General features: G+C 49.6%; 1 protein-coding gene and 1 pseudogene across 2 annotated transcripts in view; one reads left to right on the top strand and one right to left on the bottom strand.

Annotated features, from left to right (window-relative positions):
- Positions 1–7425: 7425 nt before the first annotated feature.
- On the top strand, positions 7426–8992 carry LOC308521516 (cerebellar degeneration-related protein 2-like; annotated as a pseudogene). Its single transcript has 2 exons — positions 7426–8269; positions 8471–8992. The product of its transcript is annotated as a cerebellar degeneration-related protein 2-like (transcript).
- Positions 8993–20588: 11596 nt separating this feature from the next.
- Positions 20589–22387, bottom strand: part of LOC308520982 (tigger transposable element-derived protein 1-like) — a 38599-nt gene continuing 36800 nt past the window's right edge. The window contains exon 2 of the mRNA XM_081093701.1: positions 20589–21460. The gene's annotated coding sequence lies outside the window, so the exon portion shown is untranslated. The remainder of the gene's footprint in view (positions 21461–22387) is intronic.

Genomic DNA, 22387 nt, shown 5'->3' with positions numbered 1-22387 from the left:
TTTGAAATGAATAAAACTAAAAAAAAAAAAAAAGACCGTACCCTTTTATGTAATGATGTTTACTTTGAATTTATATTAGTTCACACAAACACTCCATCCATGCTTTTGTTCTGGCCCTCCGGTCCAGTTTAAGAACCCATTGTGGCCCTCGAGTCAAAAAGTTTGCCCACCCCTGGTCTAGGGCATTGGGCATTGTTTTGCTGTGTAGGTGAGGGAGAAGGACAAGTCAAGGGTGCACCCCGTTTTTCCAACTATGCAATGGTGGGTGGTGGGCCATTTCCTGAGATGGTTTATGCAAGTAGAGGTTGGGGGATGAGAGGTGGTGACTGAGGACAGGGATTTGGGGTCATTAACTAACGTATAGGTAAGAGGAGAGTAACATCATCCACCGGAAGTGTGTAACATGAGAAGAGCTGAAGAAAGTGGAGAACACAAGAAGGGCAGGGAAAGGAGCCAGACAGGACAAACCTAGTGAAGTGTGAGAGCGGGGAGCAGGGAGGAAAGGTGGCCTGTTGAGGAGCAGTGGCGTGATTAGCCACTGGATTTGGCGACAGTGAGCCTTCATGATCTTGGTGGGTCAGTTGCATTGGACAAATGAGATCAGAAGCCCTAGATGTCAGGGGATTGAGGAATATGGCAAAAGGAAGTGGGGGTAGAGGAGGAAATGTTACAATTTTCAAGTTTGGCTATGTTAGCAACAAAAGAAAAATGGAGAACGTATATGGAATTGATAAATTAATTTTTTATATATGAAGTTTGGAGTGTTTTAACAAACTTCAACAAACAAAAGCCCAGGACCGGACAGCTTCACAGAGAAATTCTACCAAATATTAAAAAAATTAGTACCTATCCTTGAACAATTTTTATTCCAAAAACTTGAGGAAGGCATGCTTCCAAACTCATTCTATATGGCCAACATTACTCTGATACCAAAACCAGACAAGGACACTGCAATAAAAGGATTACAGGCCAATATTTCTGATGAACATAGATACCAAAATTCTAAGCAAAATACTAGGAAACCGAATTCAATAGCATATTAAAAGGATTATGCACCATAATCAAATGGAATTTATATCAGGGATGCAAGGGTGGTTCAACATTCACAAAACAATGTGATTCATCCCATCAACCAAACCAAGAATAAAACTCATAATTATCTCAATGAGGCATAAAAGCACTTGACAAAATTCAACATCCATTTATGATGAAAAAAGACCCCCACCACACCTCAAAATAGGTATAGAAACTTTATATTGGAAATCAGCAAGCTGAACAGAGGACGCCTTAGTAAGCCAAATTTGGAGTCTTTATTACACCAGCAGTCTTATAGGAGTTGTCTCTCAAAGTGTGAGCCCTGCAACATAGAGGAAGCTTTCCCTTTATACCCTCCTGGTTTCTTTGTCTCCAAAATATGGAGCTTCTGGACCTTTTACAGACTTTACAAAGAACGCTATGTGCTGGGAGATATTTTGCAGGAAGCTTGTAGCCTTGAGCACAGCACAATTCAGTAACCTTGAGCACAACACAATTCAGATAACTAAAAGACACCTGGCATGGGAGTAACCAGGGACAGACTAGACCAGGGGTGGGCAACCTTTTTGTGAGTGTGTGCCAAAACCAGCAAAATCTCTGACTCAAAATTCTTCTGCGTGCCAACCCTAATTTTTTGAGAACATGTTACGCCGACTTGATATCTCTTAAGGTGTACATATGTGAAGAACCTTGAAGAAATAACATTCATTCAAGTGACAAAAACACAGTATATGATGACGAAAAATAGATTTATTTTTTAATGTATACATGTACACTGATAGTCCGACAGAAAACTTTATGACTCCGTTTGATATTATCAGTGAGACTTTTGCTGCTGCATCACTGATGACAGAGATTTTTACATCAGGTTTATATTTCGTGACTTTCAGAGATATGCATGAACTACTACTTTCATCCGTCAGGCTACTCCTATTACGAGACTTAAAAAAATTCATCACTGAGAACAAAGATTCACAAGCGGATGTGGATGAAAACATGGAGAGTAACGCTGTTGTAAAGTTTTCTAAACAGAAAAAGTTTTCCGGAATGGCATTCCAAGTCCTCAATAGTTCGTTTTCGACACTTCTCTCTGTCTCTAATTGCTTTTTTTCAATGTTTTCCAAGTCAACTCTGAGGTCAATAAATTTCCGCTTCCAAATTGAGCTACTCTGAAATTCAATCTACTGCATTTTAAAGTCTATCCATGAAAACATTTGTAAGTTTAGTTCCTCCAGTTTCATGCAATCTGGAAACCTCATGAATTTTGCTGTCTCTTCCAGTTCTCTGAATTTCGCAAATCTTGAGAAGAACTGCTCAATAGTTGACTTGATGATGTTTAAAAACAGCTTTTGAAGGCTTTGACAGTCTGTTCTGTCATCTTTTGGGAGGTCTTTGATGTGCCTCTTGAGGTTTGAGAAATATCTAAATCTCTCACCATCCATATCCCTCTTAAAGACTTCCAGTTTCTTTTCAGAAGCCTTTATGTAACCAAACATAACATCAAGTGTCTTGCCAGTTCCTTGTAATTTAACATTTAAGTCATTCAAATGTTCACAAAAATTGTAAATGGAAGATTATAAGAGAGGGTTTTGTGTGCCAGCAAAAGTTACTGGCCTAGGTGAAGCTGTGCTGAGCCATCTGGAGCAAAAGTGGTTTCTGCTCCCATTTTGGCTAAAAGGTCTCTGCCCATTGCAGCGGTTTTCAACATGTGGGTCGCGACCCCTTTGGCGGTTGAATGACACTTTCACAGGGGTCACCTAAGACCATCCTGCATATCAGATATTTAAATTACGATTCATAACAGTAGCAACGAAAATAATTTTATGGTTGGGTCACAACATGAGGAACTGTATTTAAAGGGCCAGAAGGTTGAGAACCACTGCATTAGAGGACCGGGAAATCTGGCAAATACAGGAATTCATGAACCACCTGGTGGCCACCCAACTGACATCGGTGGCAGCGGCAGAACGGTCTGCAGCTGTGGTCCCAGGTAGCTCCAATAATGGTGACTTCCTGTCCTGAGAGGGGAGCTACCTTCTGAGTAACTACCCAGTGCTCTGCCCCTGTATCACCCATAAAGTTCCCAGTCTGGCCCCCCATTTTCATTTCGACCATCGGCTCATGGGGGCCCATTTGGAAAGATCCCAGTCTGTCCCAGTCAGAGTCAGCTGGTGCCAGTCCGAGGAGGTCCGCCTCAGGCGGCTCTGGCCAATAGCGGCTGGGTGGTTTGGATGGCCTTGCCAGCTTCTTCTGGCCTGCTCCTGCCCTGCCTGCCTCTTCACTCCTGCTACTAAACCTTACTCTGTCCCTTCTTACACACGCAGAACCGGACCCAAGGCGGCAAGTTTTGAACAATTTTAAAATTCCTTAACATACATTCTAAGACAGTCAAGTTTGAAGAGGAGCTATTACCCATGTTGCAGGGAGGGACCGGGTTTCCTCCTCTTTAAAAAAATACCTGAATAAAAGAACTAATCAAAATAAGACTTATTTTCTAACTTCATTTGTCCTTGGGTGTGTACAGCAAATGACACTAATCAGATTGACATAAACTATTTAACCTCTGTTTAGGGAGGCTAAATGCAAATCATTTACTCCCAGGTGTCCTTGGTTTAGGGAAGACAGGATTTAAGGATTTAGGGAAGACAGGATTTCTGCTCAGTTTCCCATTCTACTTGTCCCAGCTTACTGGCCTCTCATCCATTCAACTTTCTTTCAACATTTCTCTTTACCTTCCTCCATTACACCAAAGCCATACTTTCTTTCCAGTTAGTTAGAACTCTTAGCCTTAATTTTTAGGTGACATGTAAATAATTAGCATTCCTCAGATTAGCAATACATTCATATTTTTTAAGAGACACAAACAGAAATTTCACTAGCTAAACAATTTTAAACAAACAACAAAGACACATATTTAAACAATAAGGACAGGTAACATTCCCCATTAAAAACTTTGAATCACCACGGAAACTTGGGAGAGATTTTGAAAGGTTTTTTTTTAAAAAAAACAAAACAAAACCCAAAACGCAAAACAAAACAGAAACAAACATAAAAACACTTCTACACCGGCACGCGCCACATTTAACCACAGAATACCACCAAATCAGTTTCAATTGTGCAGAGATACAGAACGGTAGAAAACTGCCTAGGAACGCTTCTCTTCTACCTTTTTTTTTTTTTTTAAAAGACAGGCCAGACTCAAACCCTTAGCCAATCCGAGTTTTGACTTCCCTCCCGGAAGTCCCAGAGATGGTGAATACCGTCTAGAAGCCATTCCTCCAGAAATAGGACAAGTCCCTAGGACACAAACACAGACAGAAATCCTCACTAAGTGGGCTGATTCCTCCCGTGATGAGAGAAAACGTCTCCGAGAAAACCAGCTCAACAGTGCTGCCCAAGACCTTTGCAGACCACCCTCAGCAAATCAAACGTTTTAACCAGATGAGCAAACAGAAAATCAAAGTAGCTTTTGCTTTCACACAGACCAGTTAATCACAGATAATTATGCCAAGACAGACAAACATCCGTACTCACACTCTCTCAGTAGACTAGCCCCGACTGGAGCTGAGCAGATAGGCATGGGGGCACTCCTGGCACCCATGCCCCAGAACCTACCGGAGGAGTTAAGGCTGCATCCAGCCCCGCTTCTCAGTAGTAAATTGGCTAGTCTCACACACACACACACACACACACACACACAAACAGAAGATTGAACCCATAATTCCTTAATGGAATCTGAATTCACTCACCTCCGGAGTCCTGATTCCTGATTTACCTGACGAAGTCCTATGACTTCTGGGGAGGTGATCAAGCTCCCCCTTCCACTCACTTGGAGTGGGCCTGACTGACGGGGGCCCCTACCTTACAGATTCTGTCCACAGGTCCAGAGGTGTCCGTCCGCTTTCTCCAGATGCCAGCCGGGTCCTGGGCTGAGGTCCGGGAGCGCCTGGAGTTCCCCCTGGTTCAAATCTGCTAAAATCAGCAGCGGGCGCCTTCCGGAGGCCTGTCCCACGCCCCTGGGTCCCAAACCCCGTCCACTCACTGGAGGCTAAACTAAGCCAAAACGCCGTTAGCTTCCCAGTCAGGGAACCACATGTTACAGAAGAGCAAAGAAATACCAAGCACACTTCCTAGAGAAAGGGAGGAACCCCGTTTATTAATACTACTGGACTCCGGGAATAATTTCCAAATCAGAGTAACAGCAGAGGCTTCGCTTTTTATACCCTTCTGGGGTCTTTGTCTGGCAGATATGGTTCCGCCCCCTTTCCTGGGCTTACAGGAAGGCCCCCAAGTGTTGATGATCTGTCCTGGGGCCAGCGATAACGACCTTCACCCCCCCCCCCCCAGGGCAGTGCATTGTTCAGTTTTTATGGCCTGACACGCTTGCAAGACCAGTTTCCTCCTCAATCACACACACATCACACACATCACACACACACACATACACACACACACATCACACACACACACATCACACATCACACACACATATCACACATGCACACATCACACACACATCACACATCACACATGCATACATCACACACATCACACATCACACATGCACACATCACACACACACACACACACACACACACACACACAGCATTATAAAAGAAGGAAGTCTTGCCTGGCTAGAGTGGCTCAGTTGGTTGAGTGCCTTCCTGTGCACCAAAAGGTTGCAGGTTCAATCCCCAGGTGGGGCATGTATAGAAGACAACTGGTTATGTCTCTCTCCCCCACCCCTTTCTCTCTCTAAGCATGTCCTAGGGTGAGGATTTACAAAAAAGGAATGACACATATAAGCATAATCAATGGATGTAGACCAGTGGTTCTCAACCTTCCTAATGCCGCGACCCTTTAATACACCTCATGTTGTGGTGACCCCCAATTTCATTGTTACAAATTGAACATAATTAAAGCATAGTGATTAATCACAAAAACAATATGTAATTATATATGTGTTTTCCGATGGTCTTAGGCAACACCTGTGAAAGGGTCGTTCGACCCCCTAAGGGGTCGTGACCCACAGGTTGAGAACCGCTGATGTAGACAATAGTGGAGTGAGGACTTGTGCTGGGGGTGAGAATGGGCTGGGAGAGGTCAGTGGCGGAAAAAGAAGACATATGTAGTACTTTCAACAATAAAGATTTTAAAAAATGAATTAATTTAAGAAAAGAATGAAATCATGCCATTTGTGACAACGTAGATGGATCTAGAGCAGGGGTGGGCAAACTTTTTGACTCGAGGGCCACAATGGGTTCTTAAACTGAACCGGAGGGCCGGAACAAAAGCATGGATGGAGTGTTTGTGTGAACTAATATAAATTCAAAGTAAACAGCATTACATAAAAGGGTATGGTCTTTTTTTTTTTTTAGTTTTATTTATTTCAAATGGGCCGGATCCGGCCCGCGGGCCGTAGTTTGCCCACGGCTGATCTAGAGGGTATTATGCTAAGTGAGACGTTAGGCAGAGAAAGATAAATACTGCATGGTTTCACTTATGTCTGAAATATAAAACAAATGAACAGACTCATAAAAACATAGACCAAATGGAGGGGGTGTAAAAATGGGTAAACAGGTGAAGGGAACATAGTCAAAACATTGTGATAAGTTTGCATGGTGACAATTGATTACTAGAATGAGTGGGGTGATCACATCGTAAGGTATAAAAATGTCAAATATTGTAAACCTAAAGCTAATATAACCAATAGAATATTATATATAGACTATACTTAAATAAGAAAAAAATTTGAAGGGCACATGTGTGGGTGAAATTGAATAATGATTAACTGGAAAAAATGTCTGCTGAAGTTAAAAAGGGTAGTTAGTATGTAAGTTGGGAGGAGATAGAGTTAATTGCAATCTAGATTCTTTCTCTCTTTTCTCCACAGTAATACTAGATTTATTTTTTCATAGGCTGATAAAATTTTGAAAATAAACTCACTTACTTTGTGGTTTATTTTTGTTTTGTTTTGTACATTTCATTATAGGGTATATAAAGAGAATATTTTGTGGGTCTTTCTATATGTTATATTCCTGACTTATTGCTGGTTTGTTCAGGAACTCAGATGCCCTAAGCTTATAAATAATGAATGTAAAAATTCAACTAGCGAGTGCCACGTTGGGCCCGGCTGCGGCCGGGCGGGCTGGGTCGCGGCTGCGGCTGGGGCGCTCGCGCCGGTGCCGGCCGGGCCGTTGGGGCCGTTGGGCGACGCGAGGCGAACCCGGCCGCGCGTCCCGCCCGAGGGCGGCTCTGGCTGAGGGCGGAGAGGCGGGCGGAGCGCCCGGGGCGGCTCTGGCTGAGGGCGGAGCGGCGGGCGGAGCGCCCGGGGCGGCTCTGGCTGAGGGCGGAGCGGCGGGGGCCGCTGCCCCGGGGGAGCCGGCCGCGATGCTGGCGGGAAACCTGGTGGAGGAGTTGGAGATGAAGGAGGACGAGCCGTGGTACGACCACCAGGACCTCCAGCAAGATCTCCAACTTGCTGCTGAGCTCGGGAAGACATTACTGGATCGGAACACAGAGCTGGAGGAGTCTCTTCAGCAGACGTACACAGCCAATCAGGAGCAGTTACAGGAACGGAGCACCTGACCAAGCAGGTGGAGCTCTGCGGCGATGAATGAGCGGCTAGATGTCACTGCCAGGGAGCTGGAAGAAACAAACGCTCGCGGCTGACAGCAAGGCCTCACAGCGGGAGACTCTGAGCAACGGCCGCCTGTCCCTCACAGCCTGCCTGAAACAATCGAATGCCTGCAAGCCAGCGTCCATCACCTCCAGGGCCCAGTGGAGGAGCTGAAGTCATCCGGCCAAGGGAGGAGCCAGGGGAAGCGTGGCCAAAAGTCGGCACCCAGCTTCTCGGGTCTGAAAGAGCTGCATGACTTATTCCAACGCTTTGTGTATGACCATGTGTTTGCAGAAAAGATCACTTCCTTGCCAAGTCAGCCAAGCCCCGAGGAAGAGGAAAACAAGCATTTGAAGAAGGCAGTGAGGACGCAGCAGCACAGCTGAGCCTGGAGCGGCAGAGGCGGGTGGCCTTGGAGGAGGAGTACGGGCTTGTGCTGAAGGAGAACAGTGAGCTGGAGCAGCAGCTGGGGGCCACTGGCGCCTACCAGGCCCAGGCGCTGGAGCTGGAGGCTGAGGTGGCTGCAATGCGGCGGGTGCTGCAGGCGGAGCGTCCCTTCGTGAATGGGGTCGAAAAGCGGTACCCGACTCCCTATTTGCCCCTTTCTTTTTTTTTTTTAAAATATATTTTATTGATTTTTTACAGAGAGGAAGGGAGAGGGATAAAGAGTTAGAAACATCGATGAGAGAGAAACATCGATCAGCTGCCTCCTGCACATCTCCTACTGGGGATATGCCCACAACCCCAGGCACATGCCCTTGACCGGAATCGAACCTGGGACCCCTCAGTCCGCAGGCCGACGCTCTATCCACTGAGCCAAACCGGTTTCGGCCTACTTGTCCCTTTCAAAGACCCTGGCCAGAGCCTGCTGGAGGAGATGCTGCTGACGGTGCCCGAGGCCCAGCGGAGGCCCCGCAAGTGCAGCAGCAGTGAGACGGTGCTCAGCAGCTTGGCCAGCGGTGACATCGTGAAGGGCCACGAGGAGACCTGCGTCCGGAGGGCCAAGGCTGTGGAGCAGAGGGGTGTGTCCCTGCTGCAGGAAGTGTGCACACAGTCTAGCGCCCTGAAGGCCAAGTACGAGGAGCTGCTGAGGAAGTGCCAACAGCAGGAGGGGGACTCCCTGTCCCACAGGCTGTGCAGACTGCCAGGGCTCCAGCCAGGGACCCAGCTTCCAGGGACCCACCCGCCGCTGGTGCCCCCGAGCCTGCTGCGTCCCCCACCAGCACACCACCTCCCCAATACAAAGCACTCTTTGAGGAGATCTTCAGCTGCATCCAGAAGGCGAAGCAGGAGATTGACGAGCAGAGAATGAAATATCGCTCTCTCCCCTCCCCTTAATGGGGCCTCCAGCTCCCCTGCTCATTTCCTATCTCCCATCACCCTTCTCCCACTCAGACATGTTTGTAGACCCCAAAGCCTGAAGTTGCTCACTACTTTGCTGACTCAGCAAGTGTGTATATACAGTGAGGAAAGGGGATGGCTCCTGGTATCAGCTTCCTAACCCAGGTCCCTTTCAGCCCCGCAGGAAGCCCCTCCCATGACAAACTGGCCTCTGGCTGGCGCTGACTAGGCTGCCATTCTTTTTAAATATATTTTATTGATTTTTTACAGAGAGGAAGGGAGAGGGATAGAGAGTTAGAAACATCGATGAGAGAGAAACATCGATCAGCTGCCTCCTGCACACTCCCCACTGGGGATGTGCCCGCAACCAAGGTACATGCCCTTGACCAGAATCGAACCTGGGACCCTTGAGTCTGCAGGCCGACGCTCTATCCACTGAGCCAAACCGGCTAGGGCATAGGCTGCCATTCTTGAGAAGCCCCGAAGCAGTGGGGGCAGAGCTGTGCTCCTGGAGAGGTAGGCCTGGAGCCTCCACAGGATGTACTTACATACACAGTGCCTACTACACTGGGAAAGGGCCGGGGAAGCGGAGCTAAGGCGATCCCTGCTGCCTCCTGGCTTACCTTCTAAAAAATGTGGAAGCCAACCACCAACCTGAACTGTCCCCGAGCACCGGTGGATACTGTGAATTCAGGAAGACCATTTCGGAGAAAGTAGGGGTCTAATCCAAAGAAACAGTGTTAACCAATACTCCACACCCTAGAGTTTTCTTTGCTACCAGCCACACTGACAGGTAATCCTAACAGACCTAAAGCACTGAGCACCTGCAGAAAGGCGAGCTCTGCTGGACGCAGGTCCGCCTGTCAGCCTGCGCTCCACCCCGAAGGCCTGCACCCCCATCCAGGTGTGTTCACGCAAAGTGCAGTGTTAGGGTAGCCGCACACACACCTATTTCCTTTCTTAAATACAAACGGGGAAAAGCTCTCCTGTGCTGTCTGAGCTGCTGACCTGCTCAGTGCCTGCGGCTCCTGTCAGTGGTTGGCCTTGGCTGCAGGAACCCCATCTGCTGCTTTACTGAACAGTGTTGGCATCATTCTAACTGTGGAAATGGATGACTCCTCGCACTTGAATACTTTAAAACTATTTAAGAGAACTGGGGTTCCAGTAATTGTATATATTTTTCTAAAAACCAAATAAAACTACCTATGAAAATGAAAAAAAAAATTTCAACTAGCCCGGCCAGCATGGCACAGTGGTTGAGCATCGGCCCATGAACCAAAAGGTCACCGGTTTGATTCCTGGTCAGGGCACATACCCAGTTTTCAGGCTCAGATCCCAGTGTAGGGTGTACAAAAGGCAGCTGATCAATTATCCCCTCTCATCATTGATGTTTGTCTCTCCTTCTCCCTTCCTCTCTGAAATCAATAAAAATATATATTTAAAAAATTCAACTGTAGCATTTGTATTAGTGAGAAGTTTTCCACAATAAGAATGCCATTTATTTTTAAATATATTTTTATTGATTTCAGAGAGGAAGAGAGAGAAACATCAATGATGAAAGAGAATCATTGATTGGTTGCCTCCTGAACGCCCACCCCACACCCCCTTCTGGGGATTGAGCCCACAATCCGGGTATGTGCCCTTGTCCGTAATCGAACCTGGGACCCTTCAGTCCACAGCCGACACTCTATCCATTGAGCCGAACCAGCTAGGGCGAGAATGCCATTTATTATGGCATTCTTAAGTGTCGATCTGCCAGGTTAAGCCTTTCAGCACCACGGACAGATCTATACTTCCTTGTGTGTAGGTAGGGAGCTGCAGTTCTTGCTCAACTGGACACAATGGGTTACCAGAGAGGGAATTTAAGATAAACCTCAAAGGTCACACAATTGTGATCTTAAATATAGAATCAGTCAAAGTCTCAAATACCGCATCTCCCCCAGTTCCAAACCTCCACTAACCATGCTATCACTGTAATAGAAAGGCCTGTTGGGGCAGAAGAGGAACTGAAGCCTAGAGGCAATCACTTCCCTGACCCTCTCTCCCAGCAGCTTCCCTACAGTACGACAGCACTCAGGCCACAGCAGGCTCTTCCAGGAGGAGGACTTTAGCCTGGAGGAGGCGCTAGAGAAGCTGAGGGAAATGAAGACAGGACAGTCCATTACGTTTAAAACTAGAGGTTCCCGCTGACCCTGGAGAGTTGATAAGAGGGTCAGAATGGACAGAGGTACAGAAGCAGAGAGAAGTATGGCATTACTAGGGGAGGATGAGACTGAACTGGCAGGAGGTGCTGGGGGGAGGCGGTCTGAATCTGTAGGGTGGGGGGAGCTCAGGAATTTCTCCTCTCTGGACAGACAGCGCTTAAATCTTGAAGTAGTACTAACTATGAAAACTGCTGTGACGGTGTGTACAGGGGCTAGAGAGATGAAACACACATGTTTCCAACCCGACCTGCCTCAGCTGTGTGGGGGGTTGATAACTAGATGTGAAGTGAATAGAGGTAAATCCCTTCCTCACCTTCTCCAGGTTTCCTAGGCAGCAAGGGTGCAGCTCGGCCAGAGGACTTGTGAGACCCTCTCGGACTGGAGTACGTGGCGGTTTCAGGGACAAAGAAGTTTAGAGGCAGAAAGGGAACCTCTGAGGCTGAGAAAGATGAAGCATGGCGGGGCCTGGAAAACCCGAGTTGCAGATGTAGTTCTTGTTTTAAGTTACACACACGCTGACAGGCCCTCAGGTTAGCCACATGGTCTACCGCAGGGGTGGGCAAACGTTTTGACTCGAGGGCCACAATGGGTTCTTAAACTGTACCGGAGGGCCGGAACAAAAGCATGGATGGAGTGTTTGTGTGAACTAATACAAATTCAAAGTAAACATCATTACATAAAAGGGTACGGTCTTTTTTTTTTTTTAGTTTTATTCATTTCAAACGGGCCGGATTCGGCCCGCAGGCCGTAGTTTGCCCACGGCTGGTCTAGTGTCATGTGAAATCAGAAGACTTTGGGATGGCCGTGTATGACAATATTTGTAAAAAATAGCTACAGGGCACTCACTGTAGTGATTAGCAACAGAAACCGCCTACCTATCAGCAGGGGGCAGTTGCACGTATAATACCAAGGAGGAGGGTTAGAATGGATGAATCACCTGGGTGCTGGCTCCGTGGGGAGCACTGTCCTGTGCACGAAAGGTCCCGGTTGGATTCCTAGTCAGGGCACATGCCCGAGCGTGTGGGGCAGTTCCCAGTCAGGGTGCGGGAGGCAACCAACAATGTTTCTTACATCGATGTTTACCTCTCTCTCTTTGCCTCTCCTTTCCTCTCTCTCTCTCAAATCAACTTTAAAAACCATATTAAAAATTAAGAGTTAAAGCTTATTTTGTGAAACTGTCAGGATGACCCTTACATTACATACATAAAACAGCAAATGGGCACTTTGAATGAATACTTTCATTTCAAAAAAGCTGCAATGAACACAAAAGTGAAATAGAAGTCATATTTGAAAGAAGTAATAATATCTATGTGCAGGTTATATGATCTCATGCATAGAAATTCAAAGGAAAACACTAAAAAACACATTGGAATAAATGAATTCAGAAATTTGGCAGGATACAAGACCAACCCACACAATTCCAAATAGTATTAATGACTAAGCCAGAAATTATATTAAGAAAATAATTCAAAGCCAGCACCGGTTTGACTCAGTGGATAGAGCATCAGCCTGTGGACTGAAGGGTCCCGGGTTCGATTCCGGTCAGGGGCATGTACCTTGGTTGCGGGCACATCCCCAGTGGGGAGTGTGCGGGAGGCAGCTGGTCGATGTTTCTCTCTCATCGATGTTTCTAACTCTCTATCCCTCTCCCTTCCTCTCTGTAAAAAATCAATAAAATATATTTAAAAAAAAGAAAATAATTCAAAAAGAATTAAATAGGGATAGAAGTGACAGCCCCAAAATAACCCTCACATTTATGATCAATTGATTTTCAAAGATGGTGCTAAGACAATTAAACGGGAAAGAATCGTCTTTTCATCAAATGATGCTCGGACAACTGGATATCCAGTGCGAGCACTAACATGATGAAACTCTCAGAAGGAAACAGTAAATCTCCACTAAGAGCACAAGCAAAAGGCGAGGAACAGACACAGTGGGCGTCGTTAAGATGCGCGTCCAAGGACACCATCTAGAAAGCAGGACACGCCCAGAAGAAACTTTTGTTGCTGTTGCAGATGAGACATGTGGTAACGGAGAGAGTGTGTGAAAACATGCGAAAGGCCAATAACCACTTAAAAACATGTTCAGTCCCGACTGGTGGGGCCGGTGGTTGAGCATTGACTATGAGCCGGGGGCCAGGCTTTGATTCCTGGTTGGAGGAACATGCGGGCTCATCCCCAGGAGGGGGCGTGCGGGAGGCAGCGACCAATGACTCTTGATTTCTGTCACTCTGAAGTTAATAAAAACATTTAAGAAATGTTCAACATCATATCCATCTGTGAAATGCAAATAAATCTACAAGGAGATACTTCTCCCCACGCAGTAGGATGGCTGTAATAAACCGGCAAGTGCTGGCAAGAATGTGGAGAAGCTGGAACCCGTGCACACTGCTGGTGGGAGCGTGACACCATGCAGTCCCTTTAGAAACAGGCCCCGGGGCGCACCCGGCCCGCAGTGGCCAGAGGGGCGGCCGGGCTGCACATGAAGCCATACACAACGCGCGGCCTCTCACACAGGGAATATTATTTGGCAAAAAGTGGAGAGAAATTAAATGCTAACACATGCTACAGCATGAACCACGCAAACATTATCCCAAGTGAAAGAGCCAGACACAAAAGGCCACACATTATATGATTTAATTTACATAAAATATGGAGAAGAGGAAAATCGGGAGAGAGGGGCCGTGGGCTGGTGGTTGCCAAGGCTGAAGGTCTGGGAATGGAGCGCCTGCCAATGGCTGAGCACTTCCTGGGGTGAGAGGGTGTCTGGAGGGGGCTGTGGGGGGCAGCGGGGGGGGGGGGGCAGTGAGGGGGCTGGGTGAGGGGGGCTGTTGGGGGCTGTGAGGGACTGTGGGGGACTGTGGGGGGCTGTGGGGGTCTATGAGGGGGCTGTGGGGGACTGTGGGGGGGCTGTGGGGGGCTGTGGGGGTCTATGAGGGGGGCTGTGGGGGACTGTGGGGGGCTGTGGGGGACTGTGGGGGGGTTGGGGGGCTGAGGGGGGCTGAGGGGGACTGTGGGGGGCTCTGGGGGTTGTGGGGGGGCTGTGAGGGGGCTGTGGGGGGCTGTGAGGGGGTTGGGGGGCTGTGGAGGGGTGTGGGGGGGTTGGGGGGCTGTGGGGGGCTGTGAGGGGGGCTGTGGAGGGGTGTGGGGGGGTTGGGGGGCTGTGGGGGGCTCTGGGGGGCTGTGAGGGGGGCTGTGGAGGGGTGTGGGGGGGTTGGGGAGCTGTGGGGGGCTGTGGGGGGCTGTGGCATCTCCCTGGCGGCTCGAGTCCCAGCATCACTGACACGGGCCTCCGGGAGGTGCACTCCGGCTGCCTGGGCACAGCTCTGGGCACAGGAACGTGGTCTGGCCGCCCGCGCCCGTGGCCAGCAGGTGGGGACCTGCGGAGGTGCTGGCCCCAGGACCCCAGGACGCTGCCCAGGGCGCGGGGAGCTGGGCCCACGAGGTTCCGACCCCGCAGCCGGCGGTCACGTGGACGCACGTGGTTTGCGGGGAGCTGCCCCTTAAGCTTCAGGTTGTGGGAGCAACACCAGGGTAAGGGGCGCTGTCCTGCCTGAGCCCGGCGCCTCCCGCCTGAAGGCCTCGGGCCCTTTGTCATGGGGCTGCCCCGAGACCCCCCCCAGAGTCCCCTCTTTCCCCCGGAGCCTCCCTCCTTTCCCCCGGGCCCCACTCCTTCCCCCCGGGAGCCCCACTCCTTCCCCCCCAGCCTCCCTCCTTCCCCCCCCAGCCCCCCTCCTTCCCCGGGGAGCCCCCCTCCTTCCCCCCGGGAGTCCCCCTCCTTCCCCCAGGAGACCCCTCCTTTCCCCCTGGAGCCCCTCTCCTTTCCCCCTGGAGCCCCCTCCTTCCCCCGGGAGCCCCCTCCTTTCCCCCCAGGAGACCCCCTGCTCCTTTCCCTGCCCCACCTCCTGACCCCTCCTGATCTGACCCTTCAGTCCTGTTAAGCACCTGCCCAGCTCTTGGGAAATGGCTCAGGGCTCTGCCCTGACCATCGCTCACCTCCAATGGCTTTCATTCCCAGCTGAAAGGCCTGAAGGAAGCCCCGAAGGGGCCAAGTTCATTGGCTGCATCCCTTCTCCTTAGGGACCATGCGGAGGACACACTTAGGTGCTGGGATGTGTGCTGTGGCCCAGACACCTGGAGAAAGGAGAGCTCTGGACCGTGTGTGTGTGTGTGTGTGTGTGTGTGTGTGTGTGTGTGTGTGTCTCCACAGAGTTTGGGCCACGACTGCATTCACTGTGAAGAAGCTAAAAGCTTGGAGCCCAGAAACATCCTGACCGCACAGGAAAGTGAGAAGAGACAAATGCCAGCTACTGGCATGACAAATAGAAATAGCTTGGGGCCCAGCTGGCTGCAGCTCAGTGGCTGAGCGTCAACCCATGAGCCAGGAGGTCACCGTTCCATTCTCTGTCAGGGCACATGCCTGGGTTGTAGGCTCCATCCCCAGTGTGGGCCGTGCAGGAGGCAGCTGATCAGTGAGTCTTTCTTATCATTGATGTTTCTATCTCTCTCCCCCTCTCCCTTCCTTTCTGAAATGAATAAAAACATACCAAAATAAAAGAAGAAAGAGTTTGGAGACTTTTTAAGGTTTTCATAATTTATTCTTAAAAATCATTGATAATTCATCAACCATAAATTAAATACAAAAACATTCATTTACTTTCCTCCTTTCCTCTAGACCAGTGGTTCTCATCCTTCCTAATGCCTTTAATACAGTTCCTCATGTTGTGGTGACCCCCAACCATAAAATTATTTTCGTTGCTACTTCATAACTGTAATTTTGCTACTGTTATCAATTGTAATGTAAATATCTGATATGCAGGATGTATTTTCATTGTTACAAATTGAACATAATTAAAGCATAGTGATTAATCACAAAACAATATGTAATTATATACATGTTTTCCGATGGTCTTAGGCGACCCCTGTGAAAGGGGTTGCGACCCACATGTTGAGAACCGTTGCTCTACCAGGGGTGGGCAAACTTTTTGACTCGAGGGCCACAATGGGTTCTTAAACTGGCCCGGAGGGCCGGAACAAAAGCATGGATGGAGTGTTTGTGTGAACTAATATAAATTCAAAGTAAACATCATTACATAAAAGGGTACGGTCTTTTTTTTTTTTAGTTTTATTCATTTCAAATGGGCCGTATCCGGCCCGCGGGCCGTAGTTTGCCCACGGCTGCTCTAGACACACTAATACCCCATGACAGTATAGTGTTCAAGGTGACTCTGACCTTGCCGGGGAGGCCCTCCTTTAACCATGGCTGGGACCGTGGGCACACAGGCTGCACAGCCCGGGCTAAGCCCCCCCCTCCGGTCCCCATGGGGCTGCCAGGCGCCCTCTGCAGTGAGGGGCGTGCCTGCGGCCTGAGCTTCCTGTGCACGGAACAGCTGCAGGCCACTCTGGCCCCTCACTCTCCTGTGTCTCAGGTGCTGGCAACTCTGTCCTGTGGACGCCACTCTGTAGCCTCTGTATCAAAAAGTGTTGTGGAAACTCGGAGGGGCGTCCACCTGCCTGAGCGGTGTCATCGCTGTGTCGTGGCTGTGTCGTGGCTGTGTCGTGGCTGTGTCATTGCTGTGTCGTGGCTGTGTCATGGCTGTGTTGTGGCTGTGCCATCGCTGTGTCGTGGCTGTGTCATGGCTGTGTCGTGGCTGTGTCGTGGCTGTGTTGTGGCTGTGTCGTGGCTGTGTCCTGGCTGTGTCATCGCTGTGTCATGGCTGTGTCGTGGCTGTGTCATGGCTGGGTCATTGCTGTGTCATCGCTGTGTCGTGGCTGTGTCATGGCTGTGTCGTGGTTGTGTCATGGCTGTGTTGTGGCTGTGTCGTGGTTGTGTCATCGCTGTTTTGTGGCCGTGCCATCGCTGTGTCGTGGCTCTGTCATGGCAGTGTCATCGCTGTTTCGTGGCCGTGTCATTGCTGTGTTGTGGCTGTGTCATGACTGTGTCATGGTTGTGTCATGGCTGTGTCATGGCTGTGTTGTGGCTGTGTCATGGCTGTGTCGTGGCTGTTTCATCGTTGTGTTGTGGCTGTGCCCAGGAGACCACACCGCACTCAGTCATTAATCTTTGGGTCCTTCTGGATTGGGGATGCCCAGTCCAGAGGGTCACCCCTTGTTTCTCGGGGTGCGGAAGGAAAGGCCACTGGAAATAAGACTGTAGCCTGGGCCCTCCAGGTTGGAACCCGACCAGTCCAGAAGACCTCCCTCTGGATCTGGTTTGGTGTTTCCAGACCTTCTGGGACTGGCCACCAAAGACTAAAGCTACCCAGGCCCTGACAGGGCCCCACAGACTTACATCACCAGTATAGAGCCTCAGGGAATGACTGTGGTGGCAGGTAAGCTGATCTCCTTTTTGATTGACACTGGGGCCACTTATTCTGCCCTCCCTGATTTCAGTGGGACCCTTGTCCACTCCTCAGTCTCTATTATGGGGGTTGACACACTAGTCTCACAGCCATTAGCCACCTCACCTCTACACTGCATCTCACTAGACACCTCCTGTATCCACTGTTTTCTCGTTCTACCTCGGTGCCTGGCCAGGGCTACCACACATCCCCTCATAAAGCCCAGTTGTCCCGAACCACAGTCACCTGTCTTGGTTTCATTCTCACCCCACAAGGCCAAGCCATTACCGTGAACCCTAAATGCCTTATCTCCTCCATGACTGTCCCCTCCTCTAGACAAGAAATACTCTCCTTTCTCAGGCTCACTGGGTACTCTTGCCTCTCGATTCCCAACTTTAGTCTCCTCGCAAAGCCCCTCTATGATGCGGGGAAGGGACCCCTCACTGAGCCTTTAGATCCAAAGGCAATTCTCACCCCTTTAATGCTCTGAAAACTGCTCTCACTTCAGCACTTTCTCACCCTCTCCCCTCCCAAAGATCAACTTTCTTTACTGTAAAACTGCAAACTCTAACTTACCAGTCCTGCTACTATCAGAAGCTGAACTCATTATCACCCAAACCTTAACATGTTATCTCTAAGGAAAAATGTGGCAGTTTTAAATCCAAGTGGCGGGAGGCTTGGAAACTGCAGTCCTAGAACAGGCTGTGGGGCCTGCTCCCTCCTCCCCTGCCTTTTCTCCGCCTCATATGCATAATTGGCAACTTAAAGGCTTTGGAGCATTGCTGGGCTAAATGGTAAACATCTAAATATTCTAAAACAGCATGAAATACTGAAACATTGATGGCTAGACATGTTTTAATTCGCCTGCTCTTAGATTTTTATTACAGAAGGTCTCTTGTACTTTGTTGACTGTATATTTTCTTGAAAGTAAGAGTGTGGTTAAAGTGTGTTCATAAATATAAATGCTGGCTGTGTACTTTTTGACTGGAGCTGGTTATTTGTGAGTGGGTAGAAGGTTTGTGTTGTCCAGTGAGTCAGTGCCTGGTCACCCTGATGTCGAAGGGACCCCTTCTCTCTGAGGGAGCTAAAGCAGCCGCCCAGGCTCTCCTGTGCTTTGTCCTTAAGTTGCAGCCTAGACTTTCTCTATTTCCACTGCTCATTCCCAGTCCTTGACACTATCATTGCAAGCCTCACAGGTCTTCCTGCTTGGCATTTAGGACCCTCTCTCCCCTTTTCTAGCCTTCTTAAGGGTCATACACTGTGAAAGACACCGAGTCAGGAATGATCCCGTAACACAGGGAGATAACAAAGCAGACCAGGAGGCCAAGGCAGCAGCTCAGAGGAAGCCCCCATCTCCCCAGCTCTCAGCTAAACCCCATATAACACCCAGCTACACTCCAGAGGAACTTCAGTCCTATTAACTCTTGGGGCCACTCAGGAAGATCCATGGTTAAAATTTCAGAGAAAATATATCTTTCCCCAGGGACAGGCCTGCAATATCTTACGGGCTATTCACAATTCCCTATGTATAGGGTACAGACCCCTTCTACGACTCCTAACGCCCCTCATCACATGCCCTAGCCTAGCTCCCTACTGCAAAATACACCAAAACCTGCTCCACTTGTAACTCAGTATCTCCCCCAGGACAGGGTAGACATCCTTCTTTCCCCACTCATCAGGTTAGGGGCCAAGTCCCTGGACAAGACTGGCAGGTTGACTGCACTGACTTGTCCCCCATTAAAAGAACCAAATGTCACTTAACCCTCGTAGACACCTTCTCAGGACCAGCTCTGGATGCCCAGCAAGGGGCAAAACTGGAAAAACAAGAACCTCAGCCCCAGGGTAACCTATTCTCCCCTTCATATCACTAGTCAGGCAACTGAGACCCCCAATCTTTCTCCCCAGCTAAAGACAACGTCTATATCTCAGTTGTATTTCAGCTCCCAGTCCAGAAAAGCAGTAAACCAGAGCGTTTACCTCCCAAGTCGCTACAGGACCGCCTTTGAGTCTTCACCAACCCGTCTCTGGGGAAATCATGCTGCCCCCCTGGTCCAGCCCACAACTGTGAAAGTCCATTCCCCTGGGATCTCGCCGTCCCCCCTCAGCAGGAAGTAGGTACAGAAGATATGACCTTCATCCCTATTCATAAAACAAGAAGGCTGGAATGTTAGGTCTGATCAAAGAATTGAATTGTCCCCTCCCTTGGGGACTGACCTTTAGGCCACTTCACAATGGACATTCCATGTGCCTAGACCACAACCTACTCGCTAAGACCATTTTCTCTCCCATCTGGACTGCCCAGAATCTGGACCTGCACAGAGAATTCTCTGCCCAGAAAAAGCCTGCCCAGAGTCCTTTAAAAACTGCTGACTCCCATCACTGGGGGCTGGAGCCATCCAGGCTCAGCCACCTGTTGTGTGGATGATTGAATAAATTCGTAATCTCTCACCATTCTGGCCTCATGGTTCCTCCTTCAGCGACCTAACTCTATCATCTATCTATCTATCTATCTATCTATCTATCTATCTATCTATCATCTATCTATCATCTATCTATCTATCTATCTATCTATCTATCTATCTATCTATCTATCATCTATCTATCCATGTTTCTATTGGTTTTAGAGGAAGGGAGAGGGAGGGAGAGATGTGAGGGAGATAGAAACATCAATGAGAAAGAATCATCAACACTGGCAGCTTCCTGCCCAGCAAGTGTTAGCAACTTAAATCCTTGACGTGCTGCAGGGTCCTGGCCAGGACAGCTGGCACTGTAACGGCGCTGCTCACCGGCTCTGGGCTGGGATTTGGAGCAGGTCGCTAAACTGCAAGCAATAGGACCCCTCCGCTGGGCTCTCGTCTGCACAGCCTTGCAGTTGGGTGCACTCTCTCCTGTGCTTTGTGAAGCAGGTGGAGAGCGGTGGTCAAATATCTAGGCACTTAACATGGGGAAGATGTTACCAGGAACATTTTGGAATAAACTACTTCTGTTCTTAATTTTTTGGGCGGAAGGTGTCTTTTTATTGTGGTAATATAAACAGAATGTAAAATGACCCATTTTAATAATTTTATTTTTTAGAGAGAGAGAGAGAGAGAAACATCAATGTGAGAGAGAAACATGGATCAGTTGCCTCCCATAGGTGCCCCAACTAGGAATCAAACCAGCAACCTGGGCATGTGACCTGACAGGGAGTTGAACCTGTGACCTTTCTGGTGTGTAGGGCCACGCTCCAGACAACGGAGCACACGGCCAGGGCATGTCCATCACCTTTTTAAGCACGCAGTTCTGTGGACTCAAGGAGTGAGGGCCACGGGGCGGCGGCTCTGTGAGCGCGCTCCCCAGAGGGAGGCCGGGATTGCAGGGGGCGGGAGGCAGCTGGGACAGCGAGCCCCGCCAGCGGCCGAGCGTCTGCGGTCTCCCGCCTCGCGCAGTGCTCATTGTCCTCAACCAACTCGTTTGCTTTCACGTCCTGCGCACAACTCAAGGAGCCCCGCAGGGAGGCCGATCTCCGCCAGGCCGGCTGGAGGCGCCGAGACCCCGAGAGGAATGGAATGTGCTGCCGGGAGAGAGCTCCGCGTGCTCCATGGCGGGAGCGCGGGGAGAGCGGGGTCCCCAGGGTCCGTGTGGAACCCTGCCATTCCTCAGCAGAACCCAAACACTCCAGGTCATTCCCTTTAGCAATAGCGCACCTGCCGCTCCGCAAGCCAGTTTCGCCAGCTGGAGGAAGATCAGCCCCGGGGTTAGCTGGCCTTGGAGATAAAGTGGCTTGGTTGGCCCTAGGCGTCGCTCAGTGGTCGGCCGACCCATGCACCAAGTCCCTGGCTCCATTCCCAGTCAGGGCACACGCCGGGCTTGCGGGCTCCATCCCGGTGGAGGGTGTGCAGGAGGAGCTGATGGATGTCTCTCTCACACTGATGTTTCTCTCTAAAATCAATAAAAACATATTTTTAAAGAGGCTTGGTTGTACACACACAGCTTCTGTAAACATAAATTCGGGTTCAATAGCAATTCATGTTCAGTTCTGAGAGGATGGGAAATGCCTCTGTGCAGGGGATGCTTCCTAGCCCTTGTGTGGAGGGAACCTTGAGAAAAAAGGCACTTGCTAAGAAGGAGGCTGACTGGGCTCAAATTTAAAAACCAACCACAGAGCCCAGCTGTCACTTCTGCACAGGGACCTCTCACACAAACCGCACTGACCGGCCTGCCTGCCCTGTGCCCTGCCAGCTGAGCCAGCCCTATGGAGCAGTTCCTGGTATCTTATTTCAACCAATAGGACAGAGGCTTTCCCCATCCAATGGGAGCTGTGCAGCTATGACCTATCAGAGTGGCTCTGTTTTGACCAATCAGGTCAGTGCCTTTTGGGCCAATCAAACTTTGACGATTTGGAGCCCTCATTTGCATGAGGGCAGACCAATGGGGACGGGGGATGGGGACTTGGGTCCATCTAAGCCAACTCCCCTCTGGCTTTGGGAGCCACTTTCCCTTTCCATCAAAGACTGGGCCTTGCCGAAACCGGTTTGGCTCAGTGGATAGAGCGTCGGCCTGCGGACTGAGAGGTCCCAGGTTCGATTCCGGTCAGGGGCATGTACCTGGGTTGCGGGCACGTCCCCGGTGGGGGGTGTGCAGGAGGCAGCTGATCGATGTTTCTCTCTCATCGATGTTTCTGGCTCTCTATCTCTGTCCCTTTCTCTCTGTAAAAAATCAATAAAATATATTAAAAAAAAAAAAAAAAAAAAAGACTGGGCCTCCCTGGCTGAGCTGAAACAGGGCAGATGTCTTCCCAGAGGGGAGCACATCGGGATGGAGCAGACAGAGCCGAGAGCAGCCTGGCCCCAGGGCTGCCTCGCAGTA

Source organism: Myotis nattereri (assembly GCF_964212035.1).
Source record: "Myotis nattereri genome assembly, chromosome: 6".
In the NCBI taxonomy this organism is placed as follows: Eukaryota; Metazoa; Chordata; class Mammalia; order Chiroptera; family Vespertilionidae; genus Myotis; species Myotis nattereri.
Note: the sequence above shows the minus strand (reverse complement) of the source record. Positions and strands in the feature narration are given on the sequence as shown.